Source organism: Talpa occidentalis, unplaced genomic scaffold (assembly GCF_014898055.3).
Source record: "Talpa occidentalis isolate TD23 unplaced genomic scaffold, MPIMG_talOcc4v2.1 talOcc4.6, whole genome shotgun sequence".
NCBI lineage: Eukaryota > Metazoa > Chordata > Mammalia > Eulipotyphla > Talpidae > Talpa > Talpa occidentalis.
Window position 1 is genome coordinate 41,609,051 of NW_023604972.1, and position 14,432 is coordinate 41,623,482.

Here is a 14,432-nt window from a genome sequence, read left to right on the forward strand (position 1 = left end):
CATAATCACAACATTCCCCTCAAAATCTAGTTTAATCTGAAGTCTCCTGAGAAACCCAGAAACAAATGATGTGCTCAATTTGTGGATTCCTGCAGCCTGCATCACATGTAGCAGATAGATTAGAATCTAATCATATGCTGTCATACATTGTGTTTTAGCCATTGCATGGGTTTTATTTTTTCTTTAGTGAATTTGTAAGCTTGTTTACACAATTTGTATGCCCTCATTCCTCCATCTGCTCTGAGCATATAGCAGGGAATCAACATATGCAAAATTGAATTATGCATAACAGCTAATTTCAGAACAATATCTTGTAAAGTTGCAGAATTGCAAACTTCTCTGTGCGTGTTATCTCCTGAATGTTTTCTTCAGAATTGCCCACTATCCACTATTGTGAAAAAGAGGGAATGAGAATTAAGTTTACTGTCTAACAAAATTTTTAGCATTTCTGGGATTAGGTAAAATAAATGTCATATAGTCACAAGAGGTTATAATAATTCCAGCTCCACGTAAGAAAAGCATGTGATGGATATGAAGAACCTTGAAAGTCTGAGCTTAAGGTGGCCAAGTCAAATGTTGCTCAGGCTGGCAGGCTAAGACAGGACTGTCAATAGATCTCAGTGCCAGGTGTAAACAAGCAACATGGGTCAGAAAAGAACAGTTTGCCGGAGCTTTCTAATCAAGGCCAGTGCTGTAGAACCTACGTGTCAAAAAAAATGATAGACAAAGACAGGAGTGAGAAAATTGGACTGATTCTTGAGACTATAGACTTACCCCAAAGTTCAAAATGAAGTAGAAAGTGATGTCTGTAAACTGCTACTTAATGAAGTACTATTACCACTAAAGCTAGAGAACTTTAACTTTTATCTTGGAGAACCTAACAAACAAAAAAGTACCTAATACTTACAGTTTTGTGGTTTTATGACTTATGGCTACATTACTTCCTCCACTATTTCAAGAGAATGAAAACCAGAGCGTAATCCCTAAATAATTGTCTGATTATTTCACTGTTATCTAATATTTATGCTTGGGAAGCTGATAAAACATGTGACATGGAACAAGTTGTGTGATACACATTTAAAAAATTAAAAATATTTAAAGTATTTAAGGTATAGGAACAATTCTGATCTCTGTTTTTCTCATAATCATATTGAAATGATTCAATATGTGCAAAAGTCAAAAAATGCAAAACATTATTGAAGACTGGAACTGGTGATCAATGTATCAAGTATTTTTGCAAATTTATATGTGGTGAAATGTGGGTAGAATCACATATATGTTTGAACTTAAAAAAAATAAAGAATATAGCAAAAGACAGGAGAGTTAGAAACATTTTCCTGAGAAAGTAAGGTTTACTAGCTATGCTAAATCACTAATCATTTTTCATGTTCTCTCTTACTTCCAAATACAGAATATTTGGAATATTGTTATTTGCCTATAAGCTAAATTAAATTTGCATTATCTATATGCAACAGACTGAAATAGAAATATAAGGTAAAATATTTTAGTTTAAATGTTAGTTTGTGTGATGAAGCAAGATACTTGAAGATAAATATTCTATAAATTTGAACAAAAATTTGATTAAAAAATTGAAATGGAATTGAAGTCTAATGGGAAGACAATGTCACAGATTTTCACAGATGTCAGACACACCTGTTTCTATTTTGCCTTGGATTCACTATTGTAACAGGGTGGTGCCCAGGAAAAGGGGAAGTTTCAGGTTCCCTGCCCCACCCAAAGGAGAGTGGGGCTGAGCAGGGAGAAAAAGCTGGAGAGGAGACTGGAAGAAGGAAGGAAGCAGGATGGAGAGCAAGAAGGAGACCTGGAGGCACATGGAGCAGAGAGACAAGTGAAGAAACTGCGCCTGCTTCTTGGTCCTGAACTGGTTGGAACAGATGTGGGTGAGAGACCCGTGGGGAGGTTAACAATGGCAGCTTTTATCTTGATTTTGATTTTGTTCTTTTCCTCCCAGACTTGTCTGGCTGTTTCTGATCCTTTTCTGTGGGTCCCTGCTGGAAGATGCTTTAGACTTGTGGCAGGCTTTCAGGCCTCGCTCTGGGCCAATCCCATTTGGGTGGACTTTTACCCACAAGGGAATGGGTAACTTTGGGTGCTATATTCTTGTCTTTTCTGTATTGTTCACTAATTGTATTGAAGTTCCTTCCCATTAAAGGTCTTATGTTTTGTCTTGATGTGGTGGATGGCAGAATCTATTTATAGGGGGCAGGTTTGGGGGTTCTGGGGTGTCCCTCTCCCTGTCCAGTAACATTACCACCCAGAGAGTCACTCATACATCTTCTGAAACCATGGTTCCAAATAAATGTTCTAGGTGTATGGAGATAGTCCTTGTTTCTCCTTTTCTCCAAACATGAAAATAGGCAAAGTCTATCACAGGCACCAAGGAGGAGCATGTATGGCTATGCTCCCTTGCTAATTCCTAGTTAACTTTCCGTAGCTCATGGCCCTTCAGTAAGACTCTGCCAGGTGTCCGGTGGCCAGACTGCATGATGCTCTCCACCATGTCAGGGGTGACCTTAAGAGATGATGGGTCATCTCTTTGCCGTGCAGATCTACGTCTTATTTTCTCCTTTCCTCCAAAAAGAAGAGTCCAGGTTAATTACAAATTCAGAAAAAAATACTGTGTACAATATCTTCTCATTAGTATCTAAGTCTGCAAGACTTAGAATTGCTGGGAGAAACAAAGGGAGGCTAATGACAATATGGACTCTATTCTGTGTTTTCTTGCTGAGCCGTCTGGTATTTGCAAACAATTTAGCCTTTTCATTGCTGGGCTTACTGCATTATCTGCAATGTGCTTGAATCCTTGTCAGTATTATTGTGAATTGTTCCCATTGTATTCTTGTTCCCATTGTATTCTTGAGGACTCACCTATAAATAAACACCAATGTGACAGGCCATTAATAGTTAAAATTACCATAAAAGTCTTATCCCATTTCACACTATATAAAAAAAAACTATATAGTTTTTTTTTTCCTTCTCAGGAACTTTGTGAATTCGCTATTGAACATTGAATAAAAAGTATGTAACTGGTCACTGATGCTCAAGTTTTTACCTTTGAAATGACAAAACGAGTGGTTTTCCTACTATTTTTTAATTGAAAAACCTTTTAATTGATATTCACATGGAAGAATAAAACGAACCAAAAAAGTATTTTCCTCATGAAGGGGAATGAGGTTTTCAGCCTTTCTCATCCCCACTTCTACTCCACATGCTCCAGTGCGCCTGGAAAGCACTTCTGAAATTACCAGAACAGATCATCCCTCAGATTTTTCTACCATAATATTCAGATGGTGTCAAAAACAGGAAGCCCTATGCCTCAGCTCACAAGGGATTTTTGCTTTTTAACAGAAGAGAGGACTCATGATTATAAGACCGGAACTTGACGAATAGTAATACAGAAAGGGGACAAGTTAGAAAAGACGTTTCAGCATGAGGTTAAAACCACTGAAATGAAACCGGGAACCTCAAGAGTCTAGTTACTCCAAGTCTGGTCCACAAAGAGCATCGCCCAGGAGAAGTACAGGATTTCAGGCCCTGCCCTATGCATACTGAATCAAATCTGAATTTTAACAAGATGCTTAGATTACCTTAATGTTTGAGATGGCTATGCTAAAGCAATTGTAACAGTGTGATATGCAGAGAATGGGGAGGTTCCAGGTTCCCTGCCCCACCCAGGGAAGGGTGGGGCTGAGCAGGGAGTTGAAGCTGATGGAGCAAGAAGGAGGAAGAGATCAAGAACAAGACCTGGAGGAGGCACATGGAGCAGGGAGACATGTGAAGAAGCAGTGGTTGCTTTTCAGCCTTGGACTTGTACCAAGGACTTGGGGGACATGGAAGGAGACACTTGAAAGAGACAGAAATGCGAGCGAGAGACCAGAGGGCAGCTTAACAATGGCAGCCTTTATCTTGACTTGTATTTTTTTTTTAAAGATTTATTTTTATTTATACAAGAGCTGGGGTTCAGGCCAGAGTTGTGGAAGGGTGAGAGGATTCACCACAGACAGAGCGGGGAGCAGAACAGGCAGACAGACCAAAGGCACTGCTTGAGGGGAGCAGCAGGAGAGACAGGAGAGGTCTGCCTTGCCATGTGGGATTCTCCCTATCCAGTCAGGAATTGAACCAGCACTGTAGAGGCTGTGGACAGCTTCACAGCACGGCACTCAACCCACTGTGCCAAGGGGAGGCCCACCTTGACTTACATTTTTATTTGACTCCTTTTGTCCCTGACTTGCCTGATCTCTTCTACCCCTTTCCTGTGGTTCCACAACAAAAGATGCCTTAGATGCCTGATAAGCTTTTGGGTCTCAGTGGTCTTGCTTTGGGGCAACCCTGTTTGACTAGACATTTATGCATGAGGGGATGGATAACTTTGAGTACTTCGTGGGGAAACTGTTTTAACTATATCTTTCTCTAATCTCTATCTCATGCTAATGCTATTATAGTTCCTTTCCATTGAAGGTCTTATGCACCAGACTATGTTTTGTCTTGATGTGGCAGATGGTAGAACCTATTTAGAATGGGCAGGTTTGGGGGTCCCAAGGTCCCAGGGTGCTCCTCACCCTGTCTGTTAACACAGTATCTTTCAACACTGGCTATCCTTGCTCACCATCCCCAGAAAACCTCTCTATCTCTCTCTTTCTCTCTTTTAGTTTTACAGGTGATGTAAACTAGCAGTCACAGGTAAAAAATATAATTTTAAACAAAGAATAAACCCTTGACTCAAGAAAACCAAGAAAATCTTCTGGGGATAACCAAACAGAAGGCATGCTTCAATTTGGCCCCAGGAGGAAGGCATGCGGTGATTAATGACTGAAACACACAGTGTAAAAGTGTGCATGTTATGTCACATAACAGCGGTCTAACAATTCCCAACTGGATGTAAGCAAATGTTTGAAGATGCCAAAACTTATCTGACAAGTTGATGATAGTATTGTGGAGACAGGCATGTAAAAGCTTTAAATGTAAAACATGAATATATGGATGGTTTATTAGAATGATTTCAAAGAATTTGTATTTTCAGATCAGAGATTAGAAAACAAATGCATGTGGTACTAGAGATCTCATGAAGAATGCAAAAAATGAATATGTTTACATTAAATAAAGGTTAGTTTTCCATCAGTGATTCCCTCCAGTTCCCACTCTGGGAAGATGTTGTTCTCTAGGAGAGTTCCATAGAAACAAAGTGAGGACTAATCGTTAAGGCCGTTAATTCAAGAAGACTATTGAGATCAGGCCACTGACTCATCACATTATGTAACTAAAACACAAGAACTTAAATCCTAGACTTCCCATCACACCAGAAAAGGGCTTTTAACCAATGAATATGAAGTGGCAGAGTTGATTGAATCCTGACCCATGGTTATAACAGGGCAGGGACTCTTGCTTCTCAAACTGTGCAGCTAAAGAACCACATCATGAATGAGCGGGTCCATCTCCTGGAGGCTGATGTGTGGTGTAACTAGATCCCTCAGTACTATTCTAGAAACATATCAACAACATTATGCCCACCAGATAGTACTCCTCTCTCAGCAAGTTTCCCCTAAAAATATTACTCCATAAGACTGAATGTGTATGATCACCATTTTTTGCTTAACAATTATTTGGACAATGGCCACAATGATCAGTAAAGGTAAAAATGAAATACGTAGGAAAGAGATAAAAATATCCATACAAAAATACCCATAAAAATACCCATGCCTACCAGTTAGGCACTATGGAGAATGTCACAGTTAATTTTATGTGTTAACTTGGTGAGGTCACAATGCTCAGATATGTGGCTAGACATTAATATGGATATTTCTGGGAAGGAATTGTTGAATGAGATGAACATTTAACTTCCAACTCAGAGGTCTTACCCAGTATCAAGCTTTGGTAATAGTGTCAATGATACGAGTAATTGTGGGGACCAGATGAAGCAGGAAAGATCTGGAACCTCCAGTACAACATCCGGATATGCTGTAGTAATGGACTAACTTGAGAATTCGTGGAACATCACTAATTATCCTAAGAGAGTTTGGTTATGGCTTATGTAACATTTTCCAGGCTATTTTCTGTGTCTCTGGCCCACTGCTGGAGGCCAGTGTTCTTTGGATGCCTCAGTGTGCTTCACCAAGGATCTCTGAGAGTGCTCACCTGAGTACCCCAGGAGCCCGTGGGTGGCGGCCCTGCACAGGAACCCTCCAGCAGGTCTAGGTAGGGGGCACAGAAATGGTTCTAAATACAGCATATATACATTGAAGCAATAAAGGATTGAATATGAAGCATAGAAGCAGATAGTGCCAAACTGTAAGCAGCAGTTGGGTACAGTTAGTGATGGGGCCGCATTTCCTTTTACTGCTGCTGAGATGGAAGTTAGTAGAATTAAATATGAAATGAAATACACCGAAGGTATTAGTTAGTGAATGAGGGTTCTATAAAAATTAAAGGCTACACCACCACATGTTAATCTGGAACAAGAATTCCAAGAAGTACTTCCAAATGCTAGTAATAATAATAATAATTATGCAGGTTCCAGAGAGGCTTGTGACAGCAGGAATAATGAAGACCTTCTGTTTTCAAGACCAGTGGATCTTGACCTTATTCAATCCAATCCCTTTAAACCTATGGCACTAAAATGCCAGCTTGTATACTTGCACGAGTTGAAAGACTACCAGGTTTTCTGGCTTTAGAAAGACCTCCTTCAGCCCCTCAAAGTGAAAGAAATCTGTGTGGTTGGCAGGTTGAAAAGAGCACTCAATGAGGAAAAATGCTGTTTGCCAAATTGGACAGCTGGTCAGAACCGACTCCATTGTGGGAAAGCAAAATGAAATATGATGGGAAAGGACAGTGCTGCACGGTGGGCCTGCTGTGCCACTTCTAACCCTCCTCGTGACAAGGTGTGGTGTTTCAAATACAGATGCAATAAATGGAAGGGACTTCAGATGCCTCAACTGTTGTAGATGCGGCTTCTTTAACACGACAGATAATCAAACAAAACAGACATCTCCAACTTCTAGAAGAGGAGAACAAAGAATATGCTAAAAAGAAATGGCCATCTACTCATTACTATAGTCTTCTGACTGCTTTATAATAGCTGGCTCTGGTTTTGCTGCCAGAAGTAGTCTCAGCTTTCATAACTATGGTGTCAAAAGCTGGAAATAAAAAGAATTTGCAAGCTAAAATACATTCCCATAAATCCATAGATCTCAGCTTTGTTAGGAATAAGCCATCCTAGAAGTCAGGCACATCCTCTAAGGCATTCTATAGTGAGGAGCACTCTCAGCAAAGATAGCATCGATCAGGAGGCTGTCTTTTATTGCTATATGACTTCACTATAATTTTTTCCCTTGAAATGTTTCATTATGTATTAATTTCCAAAGGGTACCATAAAATGTACTACAAACTGGAAGGCTTAAAACAAACGAAAGTTATTGTTCACAGTTCTGTAATCTTCTGGATGCTCTGAAGTAGAAGCCATTTCATGGCCCCTCCTCGCTTCTAGGGGCTGCTTGGTGTTTCTTGCCTTATGACAGCATAATTTCTCATCTGCCTCCGTCTTCCAGTGGCATTTTCAGACATGTCTCTGTGCCTGATTATAAAGGCACCAATGATTGGTATTAAGGCTCACCCAAATTTGTTTTCAGCTCATTTTAACTAATACAAAGGCCACATGTTCAAAAATAACTGGCCACAACTTGGGCTTGTCATAATGTTTCCATAAAAGTGCCACTAGCCTGAAGCTAGCACTCCCAGCCAAAAATCTTTAAAGACATCAGATGCCATAGTGTCCAAAACAGTGAATATTTGATCCTAGGTAAGGGGACATGCCCTCTCCAAGTATAGGAGAAAAGAATCATTTAAAACTTTACTTTATTCATCTCTTAATTTAATGAAGTCCTGTATTTTTACAAATAGAGAAACAGTTGTTTCAGTAAACCTTGGACTGAAAATGATTGTTGCAAGAAAACTTGAAAAATTCTATTTGCAAGCTGATGGGCATTTACCACAATGATGTTATTTCTTCATCTAATAAAAAATGGAATTGAAAGTCACACTACTAACTCTAAAGCAAGGATTCCAGGAACCTTAAATAAGTTCTCTGAGGAGAAAATTTATAAATGCCACAAGATAACATTTGAAAGATGGCAGAACACAAGAATAATCATTTCCAAATTCATATTTTTTTCAGGTCAGAAAAATTATGCATCTTGTCATTTTGCCACTAGAAATTACAGATGGTCTGGTGCTCAGTGTCCCCTACTTGAAAGTATAATTAGAAATTATCATGGTCAGTCATTTGGTTTATAATAACTTGCCCACTGGACACAGTTGCCACACACTTTCCTGAATCTTATTTATGAGCAGCAGTGACTTTCTTTTCCTAAGATGGAACAGTCCTACTGCATGAACATTAAAACAAGAACAGGACTAGTTAGTGGAGGGCTGAGAAAGCATTCGCATAAGACTTGGTAATCACTTAGGGTTATATGCATTATCCTGGATGGAAATCTACATTTTGCTATTCTTTTATTATTTTAAAGATATCTATCTATCTTACAGATATATATATATATACATATATAAGTAAATAATTAAGGTAATACTTACATAATTAAGTAATACTTATAAAAATAAGTAATTACTGTATTTTTGATATCTCAAACTTTCTGTTTTCTATACACATGAATGACAACTTGACATCCTAAATTTCCTTTCAGCATTGCATTTTCTGATATTTAGCAATATTCAGGAGACTTTAGACTACCTTCTGACACATGGTTACCTACTTAATGTTTTTTATTGCTTTTATTTTATAAACTGAATCCTGGATGAGTGCTTTCTTTGTTTTGAAATGTCAAGGATGATGTTTTCATCAATTTTAATGAGAATTTGGGAAATTCTTACATTGCCTGGACTCAGGATATTGTTTGTGTTTTAATCAGAATTTTTTTCTTATGTCAGATTTCATCGTTATTGTGGCTTTCTTTTCTTTCTCAAATCTTCTTTGGAGTGCCTGTTTTCTAAGACTTGGTCCCCATCACTCCTGTGATTTTCTTCTTTGCATTCATTGTTGATCATTTGCAGCTGTGGATACTTTAATATGAGACAAATTAGATGGAAGCAAAGTAAATATCATTATTAACAATATATCAGTGTTTACATGATGAGAAGAGTTGCATTCAACAATTTTTAAAATTCTGATCTTATCTGCAAATATATATATATAGCAATATAGCCCCCAAATATATAAAGGCTAAGTTGATAGATACACAGATCTATACAATAATCTTCAGAACTAGAGAATATACTACCTTACATGGAAAAAAATATTGTGCATGTGATTAAGGTTAAAGATGTTGAAATGAGGAGATTGCACTAGATCAATACTGGTAGAACTCATGTAATCAGGAGTCATCAAAATCAGAGATCTTTCCTCACTATTGTCAGAGGGACAGCAGCAGGAGAAGGATTTGACTGGCATCTACTACTGAATCTGAAAGCTAGAAAAAATGTGCAGGACCAGAGAAAAGCCTCTAGTTGCTGGGAAAGGCAAAGAAATGGATTTTCCCCCAGTCTCCAGAAAGATTTTAGCTTTTGATTTTAGCTCAGTGAAAATCTATCTTATAAGCCACATAATGATAAAATAATACATTTGTGTTGACTATATATTATGTATTGTGCATTATATATCATTTATGAAATATAAAAAATAGATTGTTTACAGATACAAATCTTCCTTGATTAGCGATGGATTTCTTATTGATAAACCCATTTTAAGTTGAAAATATTTGAAGTTGAGAATGCTGGCAATGCAATTTGGTGGATTGGGGTGTATGGCTTACTCTTGTGATCACATGACTCAGCAGGAACTGAGACTCAGGTTGCTACTCCGCATCTGGGGAGTATTCTGCCACATATAAGTAAGCCAGGGAAAGACCCACATCCAAAACTCAAAGTTCAGTTTCTACAAAATTTGTATTGTCCTTGTATCTTTGTAAAGTGAGAAAATGGTAGGTGGAATCATATTGTGTGTGTGTGTACACACACATGCATATGTTGTTAAAGTAATTAAACAAGGAGGCCATTAGCATGTGATTCAAATGCCTCAGTGGCCTACATAAACAAACCAAAGTTAAGCCAGAGTCCATGCACTCAAATCTGAGAAAATGAACTTAAGTAGAACCAATCACAACCAACCAACTAGGAGTTCCTAAGTAAGACTGTAGTTTAAATTATACCTTGCTTTTGAATCTTCTTCATAAAAACTTCTTCCCTGGTTCCTGTTAGTTGAGTGCTCCTTGTTATGCCTTATATAACCTTTGTACTTCCTGATTGGAATAAAAGCAGGCTCAAATAAATAACTCCTGAAAACTTTAACTTAGTTTACATCTTAACAATATGTCAAAATCTTTATATCCACTATGTATATTCACACTCCTATCTTGCATTCCAGTCCCAAAACATAGGATTCGTTTTAGCGTTTCTGCTGTGTTCTTTTATAACTTCTTTCTCTAATAACAAGAAACTTGGCTCTCATCATCTACACTATGTATAGTTATTTATTCAACAATTATACATAGGTGAAACAGTTAAAGATTGCTAACCCATACCCTGTGGGAAAAAAAAATTTACCAACTGTTTGTATATATAGTTCTGTTAGCTCTACCCTCACTGTATCCTGTAAAAAAAAAAAAAAACAAAAAACAAAAACAAAAAAAAAAACCCACATTGTTCTATCAAAAAAACTTAAGTCCATTCTTTTTTTCTTTTTAATTAATTAGTTATTTTTATTGAGGTAACATTGGTTTATAACATTGTATATGATGCAGAATTGTAGGTTCATACCTCTTCTAGCGTATGTTTCCATAACCCACCCACCACAAAAGCACCCACAGTTCTCCACCATGGTCCATTGGGACCACTGCCCACTTTGTCCCAACCTCCTCCACCCCCTCTTGTAGCCCAGTTTTACAGTCATATTTCTACGGTTTGTTTTTGTCCGACACTTCGCTTTGTTTCTCTATACTTCACATATGAGTGAAGCCATTGAGTATTTTTTTCTCCTTTTGGATTATTTTGCTTAGCATTACGCCTTCCAGTTCCATCTAAGTTGTCACAAATGGCAAGAGTTCATCTTATTTTTATAGCTGAGTAGTATTCAGCTATACGCACACATCATCTTAATCTACTCATCTGTCATTGGGCATTTAGGTGGTTTCTATAATTTGGCTATTATAAATAGTGCTGCAGTGAACATACAGGTGCTTAAATCCCTTTGAATTAGTGTTTTTGTATTCTTTGAATCGATACCTATTGGGAATGTGGACTGGTCTGCCACTATGGAAAACATTTTTTAAAGATTTATTTATTTATGCATACAAGAGCTGGGGGTAAGGCCAGAGGTGTGTGTGTGTGGGGGGGGGTGTTAGAGGATTCACCAGAGACAAAGTGGGGAGCAGACCAGGCAGATCTACTGAAAGACACTGCTGAGGGGAGCAGTGGGCTAGGCAGGAGAGGTCTGCTGCGCCATGTACGTCACCTCCCTGGCCAGCAGGAAAATCGAACTCATACTGCAGTGGCTGGCAATAGCTTGATAGCGCTGTCTTTAACCCCTGCACCATAGGGAGGCCCCTCTATGGAAAACATTATGGAGGTTTCTCAAAACTTTTAAAATAGATCTACCATATTATTGTCAAGTCAGCTCCATTCTTTCTACTGCAGGGGACATTGAAAACCTCTGAGCAGCCACCAGCTGCTCAGCATTTCTGCCTCCTGACTTGGACCACTTATTTAGGAATCACCAAACACATTAAAGGGATACGTAGCTCCGGCAACTGTGTTCACGTTCCTGCATTTTCTTTTTTTTGAGTATTTATATTTCAATTTTTACCACTCGGTCAGTTTTGAATTTATTTTTGCTCAAAAGACCATGAGTTTGTTCAAAATTGTCTTCAGTTTTCTCACTGCATTACTTCTGACCATCCCTAATGCCTATTATTTTCCTTGATAGTATTTTTAGTGCTTAGCTTTGGTTTGTATTTCTTAGCTAATCCCATGTTAACAGATTGCAACTATAACTTCTAGGATTCCCATTTTTTATGGTGAGCTATCGATTTTAAATGGAATCACACTTCTGTATCATTTGAGAACTTTTAATGGGAACTTTGAGGAGAATCTGTGAGCCCTAGTAAGCGGGTTATCATATTGGCTGGAAGTGTCTGTAGGCTTCTAATCATAGTTGCTGTTTTTTCTTGTAAAAAGAAGGAAACATGTTTATATGTCAAAAAATTTCATGATTAATTTGGATAATCCCAGAATTACTTTCATGAAGTCATTGGCCCTGGGGACTATCTGCAATTAGAGATGTATTACCAAAAAGCATTTCAGGGCCTTTAGGAAAAAATTGGAGTGAATTTAATATGTGAAAACTCTTCACAAATCAAATAAACACATAAATTGATTAGCTTTCATCTTTTCAAATGTGCCTTTAAAGGAATTATTTAAGTTTATATTTCAAAAAAAAATATGGTAGAAATTATTTTCTATAGAAGCAAAAGTGATGAGTATTCTGAAAATGATATCAGTGTGCCTCCCCTGGATACATCCTCTCCTGTGTAAGCCCCAATTTCTGACTTGAGTATTTGAGTGGGTTAGTTATGATCCAGGAAAGCAGCAGAGGGTGTTAAACAAATGATTGTGGGTGATTTAGTTAATGTGAAGCTATCCAGGAGACTCTCATCTTTACATCTCTACATATTCCCTGTTACCATGGTGTAGAGTAAGGAAAAATGTCAGGCTTTTCTGCCCTCCTGCCATCAGGATAGATGACGGAACCCTGTGGTCCTGAATGCATGCATGATGGCGGGCACCTGGAGTAGGGTGTGGGCATAGGTAGATGGGATTCACCTGGGCTAAGACTGTGGTTTTAGGGGCAGCGTCACGGGGACACCAGCAGAAGCCAAGAACGAACAGAAGCCAAAAGAGAAGCCGAGAAAGAAGTAGCAGAAGCCAAAGAAGCAGAGAACCCAGAGAGCCCAGATAGAGTGAGGATTTGCTGGGGGCTGGGAGAACTGCCAGCCTCCCGGCCCCCCAGCACCCCTGCCTGTTGTGTACCAGGTAAATCCCAATAAAAGGCCTGCAAAAAGCCACTGAGAACTCTGATTCCTCCTTTACCCTGTCTGCTGGATCAGAAAACCTGCACTGTGGTACTTCCTGACCTTACACATGGTGTAGGGTAAGTGAAAATTAACAGGATTTCCACCCTCTCACCATTAGCATTAATGATAGACCCCTGCGGGCCTACATTTGTGCCTGATGGCGGACACCTGGAATAAGGTGTGGGCATGCATCAGTGGGCACACCTGGGCTGAGAGACTGGCCTTATAAGGTGGCAACACGCAGACACCAGCAGAAGGAGAAAAAAACAGCAAAAGCAGGGCCTCCCTGGTGGCACAAGTGGCTACGCACATCACTGTGAAGCTACCAGCAGCCTCTGCAGCACGTGTTCCATCCCTGGCCAGGCAGGAAGCAACCCACATGGGGCAGCATACCTCTCCTGTCTCATCATCTGTTCCCCTCAGCAGTGTATTTTAGTAGATCTGCCTGTTCTGCTCCCCACTTCTCTGGTAAATCCTCTCACCACCCCCGCACCTCTGGCTTACACCCCAGTTCTTGTATGCATAGATAAATCTTTTTTAAAAAATTAAGTCAATATTTCTTCCTTTGAACATAAATTATACTTTGGAACCATAGAGTGACATAATTTGTATCTTTAAGGCTGCAGAAGACAGGAAATATTGCTCAATTTAACAGCACTCACAAGGCAGCCCAAGGAGAGAGTTGTTCAAGTTGGTGTAATATGAAGCCCCATGTGGTCTCTTGGAAGTTGCTCATCAGACACTGAATATTAAAGGGGGTTGTTACAACCGCTCACCATTGGTCCCAGGTTGCTCAGCTCTTTATAATAAGCTTTCCACTAGAATACAACTGTTGATGAATTACTTCAAAGTTTCATTTAGCTTTATTCACTGACCATATTTGTAATATAATCTTCACATTTTTATTTTCTTTGAAGACATTTTATCTTTCTGACAGAAAGTTCTGTATTTATAGGTGCAAAACTTACTGCTCTTTCTTTCTCTTCCCATGGTCTGGGGAAATCTAACATTTTTGATTGACTGAGTACTGTCATTCTAGAAACCAAGAGATTGGTTTTTCACCAACAGGATGTAGGTAGCAGTTCATCTCCCACGTGCACGTGACCAACTTGGGAAGGAACCCTGCTTTATTCACCGTTGCAATCCTTATAGCCTCAAAGTGCCAGCCTCAGAACTGTATAGTTCTAAGTTTTTATTAATTTCTAAAGGTTTGTGTACACAATCAATGATCATCTGGTTGACTAAGAGGACAATAATACATAAAAAACTGGTTCT

The 14,432-nt window shown here is 38.9% G+C and overlaps 1 pseudogene; it reads left to right on the top strand.

The window, feature by feature from the left end:
• Positions 1-6,351: 6,351 nt before the first annotated feature.
• LOC119260323 (mitochondrial fission factor-like) lies at positions 6,352-7,121 on the top strand (annotated as a pseudogene).
• The last annotated feature ends 7,311 nt before the right edge of the window (positions 7,122-14,432 follow it).